Source organism: Piliocolobus tephrosceles, chromosome 12 (genome assembly GCF_002776525.5).
Source record: "Piliocolobus tephrosceles isolate RC106 chromosome 12, ASM277652v3, whole genome shotgun sequence".
Lineage (NCBI taxonomy): Eukaryota > Metazoa > Chordata > Mammalia > Primates > Cercopithecidae > Piliocolobus > Piliocolobus tephrosceles.
The window spans coordinates 29,038,458-29,058,197 of NC_045445.1; positions in this window are offsets into that span (position 1 = coordinate 29,038,458).

Consider the following 19,740-nt stretch of genomic DNA (forward strand, 5'->3'; position numbering starts at 1 on the left):
AGAATAAACTTACACAATTTTTCTCTTCTTGTTATTTTTCTTTAAAAAATATTTAGGAAATATATGTACAAAGTTTTAAAAAGCCAAAGTACTACAAGTTTAATTTAAAAAATGGTAATCAACTGCCCAAAGCACTTCCTACCCCTCAAAGGCAACCACACACAACTCTTTTAACTATTTTATTACTGTTGTTGCTGAAAATCCGGAGGGCAAGGGAGACCTCAGGGTATAGCAGGAGGATCTTTTATTGAGTGCACTCCAGCCCAGCAGACTCAACGTCCAAAAAACTGGGCCCCCAACAAAGACAAGGTTTTTCTTATATACCTACTTCTAAGCGGCGCGAATGCGAATGTACAGAGGCAAGACAAGGGCCGTTAATCAAACTAAGACAGGCTTATGTTTGAAATGCTTGTTCTCCGGTGCCTTAAAGAAATGGCACTTGAACATAAATTTAATTTATTTAGTGAGGCCATTTTTACTTCCTGCAGAAAGGGTACACTCACCAGCAGTTTTGCCACCAGAGTACACGGAACAAAGGAGACAAGGTCATTTATAACCTGAGGCGTCCACCCTACTGCTGTGTCTGGTTTCCATTGGCTGGAGCGGGACCTCACATTCTGTATCTGTCGCAATTGGCCAGCAACTTAGAACTTTTTAAAAGAGGCAAAGGTAGAGGAGAACAAAGGAAGGAGGGAGTAACTTGTGGAATGCTGAGAAAGATAAAAACACTTTTAAATAAGGAAGAGGAACAGGCTATGACCTAATGCTTGCTTGAACCAGTAATAAGCATGCCAGGGCAAATATTTAGGCTAAATTGCGGGAGCTAAGAACATAAAGTACATTGATTTCTTTATTACGGTTAGCAGATATTTAAGAATGTTAGCACAGGCCTTCGAATAAATTTTGATTTTATGAGAAGTTACTATTTATTCCTAATTAGATGGGGAGGAAAGTCTTTGAAAAGGAACCTCTATTTTACTTTTTACACTTAGAACTCACATTTAGTATCCTCCTTACTGTGAAGCCCAGATGGTCATTATCTGGTTAGTTCAAAGGAGTTTCGCAGACTCATCTTGCGACCCCCACCATGGAGTCTAGCTGGCTACAAGCTAGACCTGCTCAGGCTATACTGCTTAGATGAAGAAGCAGGAACCTACAATCATTAACTATAAGACAGACCAAAACTCATAAAACTTACAGAGCAAGGAGCAAGGTATAGTTCACATAGCAGAGGGGATGGGATTGGAGGGAGAAGTTTACTTACATTAAAAGAGAGACAGGGAAACTTATCTCTTCACCTCCTTATGTTGAGGGAGTGCTGGGAGAGTCTTCAGAGCACATTCCTTTGAGTTCTGGCCCTTAGATAACATTATCAAAAATTTGCCTCTTACTGCCTTTGAAATGAGTCAGCCTAACAAAGGCAGCTTGTTTCTTTCTCTTTTTTTAATTTCTATTTTCTTTCTTTCTTTAATTTTTCTTTTTTTCCTGCCAAATTGCTTATTTTTAAAAAGTTTAGACATTGTATTCTGCTTTCCAACTTGAGAATATTAATATTTAGCACTGATTCAGCAACACACATATTGTTAATGCTTCATCTTGTCAATATGGACATATCATCATGTGCTTGTTAAATCAACATTTAGTTCTCTAATTATTAAGAATACATAAAATATTCAAGCTGAATCAAGCAGTGCACCATAATTACATTTTTCTGTATAGCTGTATATTTTTCTAAGATTAATAATTACTTCAATATTTATTTGTTTAGTTTTCTTTGTATCTATAACTAACTTATCTTTAAAGTATTTGCCACAACTCTACAGCTCCTCTCTACAAGGTCACACACTTGAGATAATTTGTAGACCCCATTTTTTTTTTCTTGGAGACATTTTTCCTTCTTTATTTTTTTTGTTTTGTTTTGTTTTGTTTTGTTTTTTGAGGCAGAGTCTAACTCTGTCACCCAGGCTCGAGTACAATGGTGTGATCTCAGCTCACCACAACCTCTGCCAGCTGAGTTCAAGCGATTCTCCTGCCTCGGCCTCCCAAGTAGCTGGGATTACAGGCGTGCGACCACGCCTGGCTAATTTTGTATTTTTAGTAGAGACGGGGTTTCTCCATGTTGGTCAGGCTGATCTCGAACTCCCGACCTCAGGTGATCCGCCTGCCTTGGCCTCCCAAAGTGCTGGGATTACACACGTGAGCCAGGACATTATTCTTGAATAACTCCATTCTCCTCCTCCAATCAGAACTGATTCTCTTTAGTGCTACTGCATAGTTGTGGTCTTAGGAGATCTATTCACCATCATCCTGAGAAATCTCTTCACTTCTCTATGGGTTGGATAATCTATTCACAAGATATTAAAGATTTTATTTTTCTTGGTTTATTGCTTCCTGAAATTGTCTCTGTCCCCTTCCTTCCTAAGTTGTGCAGTTTGTTTTGTCCTCCAAACTTTATGATGAAAGCTTTCTTAAAAAAAAAAACATATTTGTTCAGTCATATTTAAGAACAAGAATGGCACAAAAAAAGCTGATTAGAAACTGGTATGTGAAGGTAGATTTAGTGACTGGTGGATCTCCCATTCAGTGATTGATTGGAGACCTAGTTATGTCACACAATTATCCTAAAGAGTCAATATTTTAAAATTTCTTGAAGGTTACTCGGGTTCATCAAAGGAATACTCCAACCAGTTGGTTTGATGAGAGTGAGTTATACTCACCAAACCCAAGGTATATGGGGAATACGTGAAGGGTGCAACAGGGCGGTCTTAGAATGAATCATGTAGAATTTCACACAATTTATATTTTCAGTGAGATGTCTCATTCCTGTCCTCCACTGTGCCTGGCATCTTCCAGAGCAAAGCATCACTTTTAATTTTACCAAATAGCGAAATTCCCATCTTTTACAAGTGGTGCTGTGGTGCCCATCTCTAAGTGTTAGTTGGGAAATGGGACCTATTGTTAAAGCATTCCTTATATAGGCTTTTAATTACTTCTCTTTTTAGCGCAATCTTCCTCCTGCCCTTAAAGTTACCTACGCCTATACCTCCAATTCTTATATTTTCTGAGGTTTCTGAGTAAAATTTGGTTTGTTTCATGTGGTGCCCTTCCCCCAATTTTCTTACTTTTATAGGTACTTAGAGCAGAGAAAATGAAAACCTAAGTCAATTACCACTTGTCATTCCACTTGCCATCCTTTGAAATAATGTTAGCATCTTTCATCTGCTTTCATCACTTCCGCTTTGGTCCTAGTGGCTTTATAACTTTTTAAAATGTCTTCACTATCATTTTAGAGAGAGCTCAGAGTGGGGGGAAAGATAAAGACATATTCTGAGAGAAATCTCAGAACTACATTTTAAGTAAAGTGAATGACTTCCAGCATGAGTAATGAACATAAGAGAGAAGCAGAATGGAACCTGAGATAATTCTGAGAAAGAGAACAAAAAGTAAAAGAAATACCTGATTGTAGCATTTTCCCTCAGGATAAAGCCTAAACAGAATGTGTGAAATTACAGTCCTGACTCAAGAGACTCTCAGAAGGGATGGTGGACCTAGAGAAGCAAATGCATTCTCTAGGAAAGGAAAGGAAACATCTATACCCAGAAAAAAAACCTATGGATACAGTCCATGCAAACAAATGTTCAAGTCTTCTCTCTCAATCACCTGAGACAGACATCAAAATCAAAATCTGTATTATTTAACGGTTGAAACATGTTTCACATTTAGGCTAAGTAGGCTGAAAGTTCTATTTAGAGTTTCAGGGAAATATATGAAGAAAAATGAGTCATCAAATTTTAAAAAGTAACTCTCAGGTAATAAAGTTCATAAGGGAAATAGAATAAAAATTCTGAATAAGAATAATCACTGCAATGAGAATAATTTTATAGGATATAATATACATTTTAAAAATTAACTTCACTTGTTAAAAATAAAGGTCAAATTTTTTAAAAAAATAATGAGCTAAAATAATTAATGAATACAATCAATCAATGAAAATTAGTATGTAAAAATTATGCTATGACACTAAAGCACCATTTAAGCAAAACTTTATACTAGAGTGCCTATATTAGAAAAGAAAAAAAGTCTCAAATCAATTAACTCAATTTCCACTATTAGAAACAAGAAAAATAAAAGCAAGTTAAAACCTAAGAAAGCAGAAGAAAATAATAAACATCAGAACAAAAAGTAATGACAGACAAAAGATTTTAAAAAGTAAAGCTCTGTTTTTTAAGGTAAACAAAGTCGAAAAATTACAGCCATAATGATCAAAAAGAAAAAAAGATAGGACTTAAACTTTCAGTATCAAGAATGAAAGTATGCCAGGCACTGCAGAGTGCAAGAATGAGACATCCCACTGAAAAATAACATTCATAAAGCTTTTAGATATTAAAAGGATGGCAAGGAAATTTAAGAGTAACTTTATACCAGAAAATTTGAAAATTTATGTTACATAAAACCTTTAAAAGATAAAAACTACCAAAGCTCTGTCAAGAAAAATTAGATAACCTGACTAGTCCTATAACCATTTTTTAAAATTGGATTTATAGTTTAAAAACCTTCCCACAAAGAAACCATCTAGGCACAGATGTTTTTGCTAATAAATTCTGCCAAACATTGAAAGAAGAAATAGTGCTAATTTTATGTAAACTCTCTCAGAAAATAAAAAAGTAGGAAATAGTTCCCAATTCATTCCATAGGGCCAACTTTCCCTTGATATTCAAATCAGATAAACACAAGAAAAGAAATCTATAGACCCATATCCCTCAGGAACATAGATGCAAAATTTTGAACAAGATTTAGCAAATTGAATTCAACATTATATAAAAAGAATGATATATTTATGACCAAATAGAACTTATTATAGGTTGGTTTAACATCCAAAAATCACTTAATAGAATACACCATATTTTTAAATTATCCCCAAAAGCTGTAGAATCATTTCCGTAGATGCAGTAAAAAGACTTGCAAAATTCCACATCCATTTCTGTTATAAATTCTCAGAAAACTAAGAATAGAAGGGAATGTCTTCATCCTGATAAAAGACACCAATGAAAAGTGTGAGTCTTCCAACTTTGTAAGTTCTCACCTATGTAAGTTAACATTATGGTTAATGGTAAAAGGTGGACTTCTTTAACTCTAATATTAGATGTAGACACGGATGTCTTTTCTCACAACTTCTACTCAAAATTTCAATATAGGTTATAGTCAAGGAAACCAGGCAGGAAAAATAATTGAAGGCCTCCAGCTCCATCCATGTTTCTGCAAAGGACACAATCTCATTATTTTTAATGGCTGTATAGTATTCCATGGTGTAGCTGGAGACCATTATCCTTAGCAAGCTAACACAAGAACAGAAAACCAAATACCGCATGTTCTCAATTATAAGTGGGAGCTAAATAATAAGAACACATGGACACATAGAGGGGAACAACACACAATGGGGCCTATCAGAGGGTGGAGGGTGGCAGGAGGAAGAGGATCAGAAAAATAACTAACAGGTACTAGGCCTAATACCTGGGTGACAAAATAATCTGTACAATCCCTACCACACAAGTTCACCTATATAACAAACTTGCACATGTACCCCTGAACTGAAAACAAAAATTAATTTTTTAAAAAAAGAAAAATAATTAAAGGCATCCAGTTTGGAAATAATGAAATAAATCTGTCTTTATTTACAGTCAGTAGATCATATATGTAGAAAATTGTATAAAAGGCTACTAACACTAATAAGTTAGTTTACCAAGGTGGTAAGAGATAATATCAATATACTGAAAGCAATTGCATTTCTCTATACTAGCAACAAATATTATGAAATTATATTCTTTAAAAATATCATTTACAATGATAGTATTTTAAAAATACTAAGAGATATATTTGAAGAAAAGGAGTATAGGCCATCTGAATTTAAAACCTACAGAACATTGATGAGAAAAATTAAAGAAGATGTAAATGAATGGAGAGATACACATTGCTCATGTGTCAGAAGTCTCAATATTGTTAAAATGTTAATTCTCCCCAAAATGATGTATAAGTTCAAATACTATCAAAAACTGGCAAGCATTTTACAAATTGATCATCGGATTCTAAATGTTTTTATGGGGCTGAAACAACTGAAATAGCCCAAACATCTTTGAAAAAGAAGACAAAGTTGGAGAACTCACACTTTCTATTTTAAAACTTACTATAAAGTCTACTATAATTAGAGTATTCTGGTATTGGTATCAAGATTGTTAAATAGATACATGGAACAGAATAGAGTCCAGAAATGTATTTAGGCATATATCAATGAATATTTTTGACAATAGACAATGCAATGGAGAAAGAACAGTCCTTTAAACAAATTATACTGGAACAATTGTACACATACATACAAAATAATTCAATTTATACCTTATGTCATATACAATAATTATTTAAAGCTGGATTAGAGACATAAATGTAAAACCATACACTATAGTTTCTAGATTAAAACACAAACATTTGTGTCCTTTGGTTAAAAAAATGTTTCTTTGATATGAGCCTAAAGACAGAATACATAAAGAAATGATACATTAGACTTCATGAGTATTTAAAAGTACATTCTTTTAAAGATGATGTTAAGAGAATGAAATGACAAGTCACAGACTGAGAGAAAATGCTTGCAAAGCATATATCTGATCAAAGATTTGGGTCTAGAATATATAAAATACGTTTAGAGCATTAACAAAATAAACAGCCCAATTAATAAAATGGACAAAATATTTGCACAGACACTTGACCAAAGAAGGTATCTATATGACACTTAAGCACATTAAAATATGCTAACAACCATTAATCGTCAGGTGAATGGAAAACAAAGTAAGGTAAAGAAACTACGAGTCTATTAGAATGGCTAAAATTGAAAAGGCTGACCACTCAAGTGTTGACAAGGTTGTGGAGCAATTGAAACTCTTAAACACTGCTAGTAGGAATGTGAAATATTACAATAACTTTAGGAAATGGGAGACAGTTTGGCACTTTTCTAAGAGGTGGTTATCATATGATCCAGTACTCTACTTCTACATATTTACCCAAGAGAAATTAGATTATATGTCAATACAAAGACTTGTGCATGAATGTTACTAGTAGCTTTTTTTGTAGTAGTGAAAACTTGGAAATAAACCAAATATCAATCAACAGGAAAAAAGATAAAGTGTTGTATATCCATACAAAATACTACTACTCAGAAATAAAAGGAATGAGCTATTTATGCAATGCATGCATCTACATGGATGAATCTCAAAATAATTAATTATTCTTAGTTATAATTTCATTTACATAAAATTCTAGAAAATAAAAAGTAATGTATAGTGACAGCAGAACTGTGGGTGCCTGAGGACATGAGGGAAGAATTACCAAGGGGCACAAGGAAACTTTTGTGGATGATAGATATGTTTAATGGATATATATCTTTTTGTTTTTTAATTATACTTTAAGTTCTAGTGTACATGTGCACAATGTGCAGGTTTCTTACATATGTATACTTGTGCCATGTTGGTGTGCTGCACCCATCAACTCGTCAGCATCCATCAACTCGTCATTTACATCAGGTATAACTCCCAATGCAATCCCTCCCCTCTGCCCCCTCCCCATAATAGGCCCCAGTGTGTGATGTTCCCCTTCCCGAGCCCAAGTGATCTCATTGTTCAGTTCCCACCTATGAGTGAGAACATGCGGTGTTTGGTTCTCTGTTCTTGCGATAGTTTGCTGAGAATGATGGTTTCCAGCTGCATCCATGTCCCTACAAAGGACACAAACTCATCCTTTTTTATGGCTGCATAGTATTCCATGATGTATATATGCCACATTTTCTTAATCCAGTCTGTCACTGATGGACATTTGGGTTGATTCCAAGTCTTTGCTATTGTGAATAGTGCCGCAATGAACATACATGTGCATGTGTCTTTATAGCAGCATGATTTATAATCCTTTGGGTATATACCCAGTAATGGGATGGCTGGGTCATATGGTACTTTTAGTTCTAGATCCTTGAGGAATCACCATACTGTTTTCCATAATGGTTGAACTAGTTTACAATCCCACCAACAGTGTAAAAGTGTTCCTACTTCTCCACATCCTCTCCAACACCTGTTGTTTCCTGACTTTTTAATGATTGCCATTCTAACTGGTGTGAGATGGTATCTCATTGTGGTTTTGATTTGCATTTCTCTGATGGCCAGTGATGACAAGCATTTTTTCATGTGTCTGTTGGCTGTATGCATGTCTTCTTTTGAGAAATGTCTGTTCATATCCTTTGCCCACTTTTTGATGGGGTTGTTTGTTTTTTTCTTGTAAATTTATTTGAGTTCTTTGTAGGTTCTGGATATTAGCCCTTTGTCAGATGAGTAGATTGCAAAAATTTTCTCCCATTCTGTAGGTTGCCTGTTCACTCTGATGGTAGTTTCTTTTGCTGTGCAGAAGCTCTTTAGTTTCATGGCTGTATATATTTGTGAAGACTTACTAAATTGTATACTTCAAATATGTACAATTGCATCTATGCCAGAAGCTTCAAGGCCTACATTTATTCCCTTTTCTAATTAGCAAGAAACTGAGTCTGCTGCTCATATCACTCAAACATACATCTCAGAATTGACACCTACTAGCCCTGATGAGCATGACTCATGTCATGTCTTTATACTGGAGCTAATCACACTAACTTATGAATAGAATATATGACTTCATCAATTAAGACCTATCCCAAGGGCATGAAATTAGGTTGATGCAACAAAACCACATGATCGGAAAATTCTGGGTACCGTTAAAATTGAAGAAGTGGATAGTAAATACTCGGGGGAAAACCTCTACAAAGATGTCCATTATAGATTTTGAATGGTTTAAGGTCTTTAAAATCTCATAATTCCTCATACAATTCATTTTGAGAACTATATCCTTTAGTCCAGTCAATGTGTGTTGAGTTCCTGGTCATTTGTTAGGCAATATGGTAGGCACTAGGATATAGTGGTGATAATAATAATTGATATCCTTGCATTCATGGAACTCACATTCTGGTGTGGCAGGCAGAGCATAATAAAGTACCTATACAAGTACATACTTTTAACTAGTGATAATTAGTATATTGCCTTTATACAACTGATGTAGAGGCCTAAATGAAGAAATTGAAAGATCCATATAGTAGTCTTGGGGAATAGCATTCCAGGCACAGAAAACAGCAAAGCAAAAGTCGTTGTATATAAGTGAACTTAGTTGTTTGAGGAAGGGCAAGAAGACCATTGTGCTGCTGAGGAGTGAACATGGGGAAGAGTAGTCACTAAGAGGCTTGAGTGGTATTCAGGACCTTGATGAGGTTTAGCCTTAAAGGATATGAAAACAAGAGTGGATTGTATTCTAAAAGTCACTAGAAGTAATTGAAGCATTTGTGCAAATATGTGGTATGATCTGATTTTACTTTATAGAAAATTTGCTCTGAATGTAGGAGGACAAGAGAGGAAGGAGAAAGACTAATTATAATGCATTTCTGTAGTCCAAAAAAGAGAGATTATGGTGGCTTAGACTAGGATGAGAGAAATGAAAGTAAGAATTAATTGGATTTGGAATATATTTTAAAGTTAAAGCAGACATGACTTCCTGATAAATATGATGTATACAAGAAAGAAAAAAATCAAGGGCAACTATCAACTTTTGGCCCAAGAAATTGGGTAAATTTTGGTACTATTTAATGAAACAAGAAATAACAAAGTGGGAATAGGTTGAGAGGCAAACAAGAATGATGTTTTTGCCATGTTAAGTATGTGATACTGGTTAAATATCCAGTCAGAGATATTGAGTAGGCAGTTGAAATAAGTCTGAAACTCAGAGTGGAAGCCAGGATACAAAAAGAAGCTGAGCAGGGAAAGGGGAAGTGGCTTTGAGCCTTAAAAAAAGAAATATTCAAGTGTAGAATACGTCCCTAGGAGAGGAATTACTGGGGAATAGAAGGTCGTAGCAGTGAACAAGAGAAACAAAATTCTGATCCGCATGCTATTTTCTAATGACAATAGCCAATATTTTTTAGGTTTATTGATGTGTAATTTGTACATAAAAATCTGCACATATTTATTGTATATAATTCAATGGATATGAACATATGCATACACCCATGAAACCATTGATACAATCAAGGTAATAAATGTATCTATCTCCTCCAGAAGTTTCCTTTTGAATACCCTTCTTTTTGCAGTAAGAACACTTAACTTGTGAGCTACTTTCTTAACAAATTTTTCACTATAATATGATGTTGTTAACTATAGATATCATGTTGTACAGAAAATCTCTAGAATTCATTCATTTTCTGTCACTGAAATTTTATACTCATGTAAAAACAACACTCTATTTCCTATCCCCTAAGCCCCTAGCAACCACCATTATATTTTGTTTCTTTGAGTTTGACTATTTTAGGTATCTCATATAAGTGGAATTATGCAGTACTGGTCCTTCAGTGTCTGGTTTATTTCTTTTAGAATAATGTCCTCCAGGTTCATCTATGTTCCTTCGATGACAAGATTTTCTTCTTTATTAACGCTCAATAATATTCCATTATTCCTTTTCTTATTTTATTTTTCTTCATAATAAGTATCTCTACTTGGCTTTATATATTTATTTTATTAATCTATTACCAACTTTTGCCATAAAATTTATACTTCAAGCTATCTGCTGGTATCCCAATGCCTAGAACTAGGCTTGGCATAGTGGTATAACTCAATACACATTCTCTGAATAAATGAATGAATGAATGAGAATTATTTCTCCATGCCTGCCAAGCTCACCTCCTGGAACACTTTAAGTCTTTCACCTGGAAGGATCTTGCCTCATTTTTTTCACAGTAGCTAATATGAAGTACGTATTAACATTCAACATTGTTGACTGGTTTCTGCATATTTGAAAAACTACTTAAGGATTAAAATTAGCTAGGAAATGTTGATACCCAACATTATCTTGAGTTGATATAATATGAATAACTAATGTACTTGACAGATTGCAAAATAGATGAAATTATTAGTTTTTCAAGTTCTGTTGTGTAGCAAGTGCAATAAATATTAGTGCTACACAACAGAAATAGGCTTAAATGTTTCTATACAGCATTTAGACTGGGCGCAGTGGCTCATGCCTGGAATCAGCACTTTGGAAGACCAAGGCAGGTGGATCACCTGAGGTCAGGAGTTTGAGGTCAGCCTGGCCAACATGGTGAAACCTCTCATCTCTACTAAAAATACAAAAATTAGCCAGGAGTGGTGGTGGGCGCCTGTAATCCCAGCTACTTGGGAGGCTGAGGCAGGAGAATCGCTTGAACCCAGAAGGTGGAGGTTGCAGTGAGCCGAGATCGTGCTGCTGCACTCCAGCCTGGGGGGAACAGAGTGAGACTCTGTCTCAAAAAAAAAAGAAAAAGAAAAAAAGAAAAAGAAAAAGAAATAGTGTTTCTGTACAGCATTTTATTTTGAGCAAATTGACTTTCAAAGACTTAAATAAGTCTCTCAAAATCATAGCACTAGTACATGACAGAGCTAGAATCCTAATTTCTCAGTTCATGGCTCCAGATTTCATGCTTATATGTCTCCTTCTCATTCTCATAGTTTCTCTTTCCCTAGCCACATGCTTCCTATCTTTTGCCTCTGTCCTTCCCCTATCCTTTGTTCTCCAATCTATGCCACATCCTGATATGTGTGCTATTAGTCACACTTTAGCTGATCTCTTCACCTTCATCAAACTTTACCCTTTTATTGGCTTATTATCACACTCACGCAAGATAAGGGTAAATGACCACTACTGCTTAATGCAGTAACTTCACATCACAAAATTAAGATGCTGTTAACAGAAACCTTTGGTTACCTAATGAGATGAAAAATCACTGTGAATATTTTAAATACTGGAGCCAGACGAGGGAAAGAGTATTATGGTGTGTTTAGGACTTTCTGAAGACACAGCACACACATTCACCATGGCAACTGCTAACTGTGCCACCTTCAAGAATAAGCCATGGTTATACGTATACATACATGTTGACTAATAATACTGCTTTTACAGTATTCACAGAGAGTGTGAAATGATGAGAATTTCCTTTCACTCACCCTTGCTTTGTACTCCACTGATAGCTATATTTTTACTTTAAGCTAGGGAACACTAGTAATAAATATAAGGGGTGATCATTAGTAGTAAGATTATTATTTTTGTTGATTTTCATCTCTAAATGGTGTGAGGTAAATTAAATATGTAAAATTTAAACCAAACGAATTACTTAGGCACACCATCTGAACATGTAATAAACATATATTGAACAGCTTCTATGTAGAAAGTTTTATTTTTGGCAGTGTGAGAGATAAAAAACGAATATTACACAAATCTAGCTCTCAAAAATTTTCATAGTCTTCTGGAGAAGATAGAAATGTACTTAATCATAATTTCATTCACCATTGAAATTTTTCCATTTTTAAGTAATTCTTTCCTTTATATCTGTATCTTTCCTACTATTCTCTATGTACCATGATTAGGCATTGTGGTAGGATTTGTTCATCATTTAATCTGGGTAAAGCAACAAATGCACATTATTCTAAGTGCTATCTCTGCCACTAAGAGTCACTTTTTCATGTCTTTGCAAATAGGAAGTTCAAAGTAAATTAAACCCATGGTACATACTTATAAGTCTGCTGTAACCCAAACATAGCTGTATGTGTTTTCCATTCTAGTTATGGCAGATACAGTATCATAGGCATTTAGCAGAAGAAATAGACTGCATAGGTCATTCTGTACTCATTTTGCACATCTATAACCTCAGCAATAAATAGCTCTTGTTAACATACATGGAACTATATAGGTTAAATAGTCCCACCAGAAATTGTAGCCTTGAGAGAGACGATTATGCTTCCTGGTTCCTAGGCTAAATGGAGAACAAGAAAACAAGAAAATGCAAAGACCTCTTTATATTTAAATAGTACAATCCCTTTATTAAATATGTGCTATATCCAGAACCAATGGTATCCACTTTTCAAATTAAAAAAAAATTAAAGTACATTTTTTAAAATCAAACTTTACTAACACACAAAAATCACAGTATAAATGGAAATTAAGAATTTCACTTACACCAGCAAAGATTAATAGGAATAAATGTAGCCAAGGAAGTGGTGGGAATCTTGTACATCAAAAAAATACAAATTATTGCTGAAAGAAATTAAAGAGAACCTAAATAAATGGAAAAAAAAAAAAGAATTCTTGAATAAAAGCTGTCACGTTTCTCAGGATTTTTTTTCTTTATATATGTACATCTTGCTCAAAAAGCTTGAGAGATTTTGGAAACTTCAAAGATTGAAGAGGTTTAATTTTGTCAAGTCCACATTTTTAATTTAACAAATACATCTGCATTCAATGTTTTTGAAAGCATTCTATGGTAATCAGCACTTACAAGCTAATCTGATTACGTAGTTTACCTCACTGTTGCTGTAATACTTCATTTTTTTTCAGTGCAATGGTTACATTCAGTGCAATTTCTTCCCCTGTCAATAATGGAGGATGTTATTGAATATTATTGACTTAAAATATGTAACTATTGTTATAACTATTTCATACCATATTTTGAATATTCTTTTAAGTAACTTTTCAAAAGGCCACAACATGCTGACTTCTAAAAGATTAGTACGTAATGTTGTTTTAATTGGAAAATATCTCCAAACCAGAAAGTTATTTTATTTCATTTACTATGATTTTTCTGCAATTAAAATAGAATACGATTTACAAAATCATAATGATCCAAATATGTCCCCCTACAGGAGTTCGAGACCAGCTTGGGCAACATAATGAGACCTCTCTATATAAAAAATTTAAAAATTAGCTGGGCTTGGCGGCATGTGCCTGTGGTTCCAGCTACTCAAGAGGCTGAGGTGGGAGGGTTGCTTGAGCCCAGGAGCTCAAGGCTGAAGTGAGCCATATTGACTCCAGCCTGGGTGACAGAAAAAGAGGTTGTCTTCAAAAAAAAAAAAAAAAAAAAAAACTCTCTCTTATAATATTTATTTATTAAAATGCTAAATGCTAACTTCCGTTATAGGTCAAGCATGGCTTAGTTGCACTATTTCATTTGTTTATTACTGAAATCTATGGGTATCTTTTGAAATGTTTGGAGAAATCATGTGCTGTGTTTAATTATTCAGTATTCTTGTATTGTTAGTGAATCTAGACCACTGGACAACTTTAAATTCATATGATGTTAGTGTTGACATTATACAAGTGGTAATCATTTCATATGTGGATTAAGACATATGCAACATGTTTGAGAAGACAAAGCTGAAATATAGTCACTTGCTATCTGGAAAAAACTGCAAAGCACTGACAATCAAAGAGAAATAAGATGATAGAAGTAGAAAATTTGATTTGAGTTTACAATGTGATAAAAATAATAGAAAGGTAAGTACTCCCTTCACAGTTTAATACAAGAAGTGTCTGTTCAAAAGGGTTAGGCCATGATTTCATCAAGCAATGAATGTGATATGCTTCCAGCACAATAGAATGCAGTGGAAGGAATGCTGAAAGCATTTCATCTGTCAAAGAAGTCCTTGAACAATTAAATCAGATGTTAGTCTCCCAGTTATGAAAGTGTGTTGATGATGAGAAGTGGTGAATATATGAAGTTGTCGATTTTTTTAAATGTATCATTTATTGGAGCTCTGCTGTCAAGCAACCCTCTATAATATGGTGTTTATGTGAATTGGGGCACATATTGAAACTTTTACTAAGAATATTTGGTTACCAGAATTATCAACAAGAAAAACTTATTGCTCATTAATTGCCTTTATGTAGCCAAAATATTTGTAAGAGTGGAGATTTTGGGGAAAAAAAATCATAGTTGCCCTCTAATTACATTAATCTCAATAAGTTGAATTGCATTTTATAGACTGTTTACTTCTCTTGATAATTCTGTCAGGGATGTATAATATAATATATAAGTTTACCTAAAGAAGCTATTTTTATCATTATGCTGCACATTGGGTAACAAAAGTTCTTAACTATGCTTTATAGTAAGAAGCAGTCTTCATTTATGTTGTATATGCAGGGAATAAATCTAGTTCTCATTATTTCAGAAAGCATAAGCGTTCCATTTTCGTTCTCTAAGAACACAGTAAGATATCAAGAAAGAAGATATACTGTTGACATGTTTGCTTTCAGATTAATCATTAATTCTGAGTTCATTTGATAGCTAAGAAAATTAAATCATCAAAATGTCCACATTGAACTCTTCTATACAGGCTGAAGTGCTGCCTATAGCAGATCTGCAAATGTCTCAATCTCTCTATTAAGAGAAATGGGTTTTAGGGGCACAATTTGGGATGATAGGCATTTATTAATCATATACTCTCGTTAATATACTAATTAATATGTTATCTACATAGGGATTACCAAATATATTAAAATAGATTACAGTAAAGTAAATAATATTAAAATGTCTGCAACTACATTTTGCTGCTTCTATATTTATTTTATTTAATTCTCTCAATGACCCCCTTGGGTAATTATTAGTATCCCAATTTAAAGATCAGGAATTTGAGGCTTAGAAAGGCTAAATAAATTTCCTACAGCCACACTGCTACTATCTTATCCAGAAATTAAAGGATATCCAAACTGACCTATGCTTCATCTGTGGTCTTCTACATAAAAACTAGTTATAAGCAATCCATTTTAACCTTTCCTTCATAATCCTCATGATGTCAATCATCCTTAGGCAATCAGTGTATATATATTGTCCTGTAACAGAGTTTTAGGTAGCCCTATGCTCTTCTGGGTTCAAGTTTTATGTGTTTCAGTGGGATTCCAGATACGGGTTTTTGAAATTTTTTCTTCAAAAGAAATTAATGATTTCTAATTTTTCTTTATATTTTTAAAATTTCCGTTACTTTAATTATTTTGAATAAAGAAGTTTAGGGGTCAATTTTTGAAAGGACCTAGCAATTCAATACAAACATTTGTGGTATAATTGTTTAACATAAACCCAGTTTCCTTGTGGCTGAAATTTTCTGCCTTGAAACTCTTTATGGCCAGGGTTTCTCAATGTCGACACCATTGACGTTTTATACTGCGTAATTCTCTGTTTTGTGGGGGAAGTTATACGTATTTTAAGATCTTTAGCAGAATCTTTGGCCTCTACCCAGTAGACACCAGTAGCATCTCCTCTTCCCCAGTCATGACAACTAAACATACCTCTTCCAGAAATTGACAAAATAAATGTCCCCTCAGTGGCAAAAGCATCTTCTGTTTAGAACCAAGGTTTTTGATGATATCACCAAAGAATAAAGGACCAAGTAAGAATCCTTCAGTGCAGTTTTATGTAATTCAGAAAGAAGGCAGAATCATGGACATTGCTTTTCTAACCAACTAGAAGATTTTAGAGTTGCCTAATAAATAAAGAAGATTTATGAATATGTAATTATAGGCATAGTTTATTTTTATCAATTTTTGTTAAAATTCAGCAAATGTTGTTAAATACATTTTATATAAATGGTAAAAGCTTGAAAGATAGGATGAAATCACCATGTATTTTGGTGTTTCAAAAATGATCACTGTTATAAATAATATACTCAGTTGTGGTTGCACATTGCAGAGTTTTTCCCCACCTTGTGCTCCTGTGGGTTGGATTATATGCTTGGCCTAAAAAGCTATTTTCTCACTAGATTAAATATTGTAAAATAAAAATAAAATATGTAAATATAAAATGCCCCAAAGCAAAAAATTAATTTTCAATACAGATGGGTTTCAGGAAGTTTAATGCCAAAGATTTAAAAAGTCTTGTGCCAAGGGGAATTTTGTTTGCAACTGAAAGCAAATGTTTCCTGTGTTACCCTCACAGAAAGATGAGCTTCATTCCCAAAACAACTATTTGAAGGGTCATCTGAAATAAAGTGAAAAGCATTGTATCTCCAATTCATTTTAGCCCCAACAGTATCATTAACTCAATCTGTCCTGCCCCTCAGAATTGAAAGAAAGAATGGTAGGTAGCGAGGTGGGTAAAATGTTTTATGATATGATTTTTCCAAAACAGAAATTAATCTGAATTAATCAGAAAAGGATAATTCTGAAGCTTTTATTCAGTGACAATCTGACATGAAGTCAATGGGAGTTGAATCTGAATAAGGAGTTGCTCAATTCCCTTTCCATATGGTGAACTGATATCAATGAAATTTTCCACAGTTAGCCAAGAAAACCTTCCGGTTATCATCCAAGGATGCATTTCTGCACAGCCTCCCTCCGTCAATAAGTAAATTTTGCAGTGATGAAGAGGTCAGGTTACCTAGTAAATAATGTATCTAGTCATTTCCTTCAAAGAGCGTATAGTCTAAAAATGGTAGTTAGGGAAGAGACAAAAGGAACTATTAGAAATACATAATTATACATTCTTGCCTGAACATACAATATGCACCCAATCAATGTTGAATCAGTATTGAATTAAACTGAAAGACGCTGCATGAGTTCAAAAGTAGATCCAATTGTTCTAGGATGACTTATACCCTCACACGAAGAAAAGTGGCAAATGATACAAATTCTTAAAATTCTCTTAAAAATGTTTCAGGAAATTTCAAAAAAAATCCATTTGATTATTTAAAATGTGTGACTTGGACTACCAGCTGAAATGTCAAGAGGGGTGAGCTAAGAAAGCATCCTATTTGAAGGCACCATACATCCCAGAATTTCTGCAATAGCCCATTATCTCCATAAATTCACTTGAATTTGCCCCAGTTTAAAGCACTCTCAAAATAAGCAAAAATACATTCTTAAATGCAAATTCCAAGACATACATCTAGTTGTGGCTTTGCCGGTAGTTCAAATGATTCTCTGTGTAAATGTTCCTCTATAGCTTAGCTTGTAATTAGACTTAGACAAGTTTTGGGGTAGCTATTTATTTATGAATATTCAACAGCTCCATTGTGGTAAAATAGATAATCTGGAACATTTACCTTCAAATGAGAATATATAAAAGGAGATAGTTTATGGCTGAATTCACAGGCCCAGAGTATGCTTTGTAAGAAGTTATTCTGATGGCTATGGTTTCTTCTGCTTAGTAAAAGAACAACATCTTTGCAGTTTGAATGATCCCAGTATGTTTAAGCCACCATATCCCTAGTCAAAATAAAGATTTATTATTTTGTATTACGTGGTCCCAAAATTTATGTCTAATGATAATGATATTTAGCACTGAAATTATTATGCATGCATACTTATTTGTATAAACTAGATAAGAGAGTGTTATATTTTATGGCATAATATACTCATTTATTTTAGCTGGACATTATTTCAAACATAACAAATTGCTCCTAATAAGTTTTGGTCAACTCAAAGGAAAAAGCTAACCTTGTAGGTATACCTCAAAGGACTTCTCTCTAGAGAGAACACCACCATACAAATGAATGACAAGGGACACTAAGCAATATAAAATTATTAAATGATAAAATCTACTTATTATTAAAAGCATATTTAAAATGTTGTTAAAATATTCACATTGTTAACTGCAACCTTTTAAAAAATAATACACATATTCCATATTATCTCCAGAGAACATAATCATGGAAATTTACATTTATAGTGATATAAGGAAGGGGTTTAATAAACCATAATTATATTATTCAGTTTATGCTGATCCTGCAAATGTTTACTTTTTGACTTAAATTTAAGATGTATGTTAAAAATGCATTTAATAAATTCTGCACTGTCTACCATGGTAGCCACTGGTTATATGCAGCTATTTATATTTAAATTTACATTAATCAAAGATTATTAAAATTTTAAATTTAGTTTCTGCATCACACTAGTCACATTTCAAGTGCTCAATAACCAGAAATCCATCATCATAGACAGTTCTATTGTGCAATGCTGCTGTGTATATTAATAATATAGATAGTGATAAAAGACATATGCATATATTTGAAAGCTTTGAGAACTTCGAGAGAATTTACATTTTCCCACTTGCAGAATTCGACTTTCACAGAAAAGATGCTTTTAAACACCGAAGATCAGTCTTATCTGATTATACCACACTTCTACCAGTAATTCTAATTAGGACCAGAAAATGTTAAATTAAGACTTTTCTACTTCATACATTTTGTAAAATAGCTTTCCTAAGTTCATTGACCAGCTATTCATCAAATTAATGATGTGGCTGAAGAGTACAAAAAGAAAATAATTATATATAATTTTTCTGATTGCCTAATCATCATCATTATTGATTACTTAGTTTTAATTTCATTTAAAAATTTAGGAGTGAGGATGGTGGATGATCAGTGAGGATTCTCCAGAGAACCTGAGCCAATAGATTAGATATAGATATAGATATTTATATTTATATGTTTATATCAGATATTTGTTTATATCCATATCTACATTTATACTTGCACCTATATTTGTATCTATATATATTAATATCCATCTATAGATAAAATTTATTTTTAAGTGATTATTGCACTCAATTTGGGGAGCAGGAGAGTATGAAAGCTGTAACAAGTTCAACAGGTTAGAAACTTAGGCAGGAGTAGATTTTGCAGTCTTTAGGCAGATTTTCTTCCTCTCTAAAAAAGCTGAGTTTTTGCCCTTAAGGCCTTCAACCACTGGGTAAGGCCTACCCACATTATCAAGGGTGATCTTCTTTACTTAAACCCAGTGGATTGTAGATGTTAGTAAATCTACAAAATGCTGTCACAGCAACACCTAGATTAGTGCTTAATTAAATAACAACACCTGCCCAAGTTCACACATAAAATT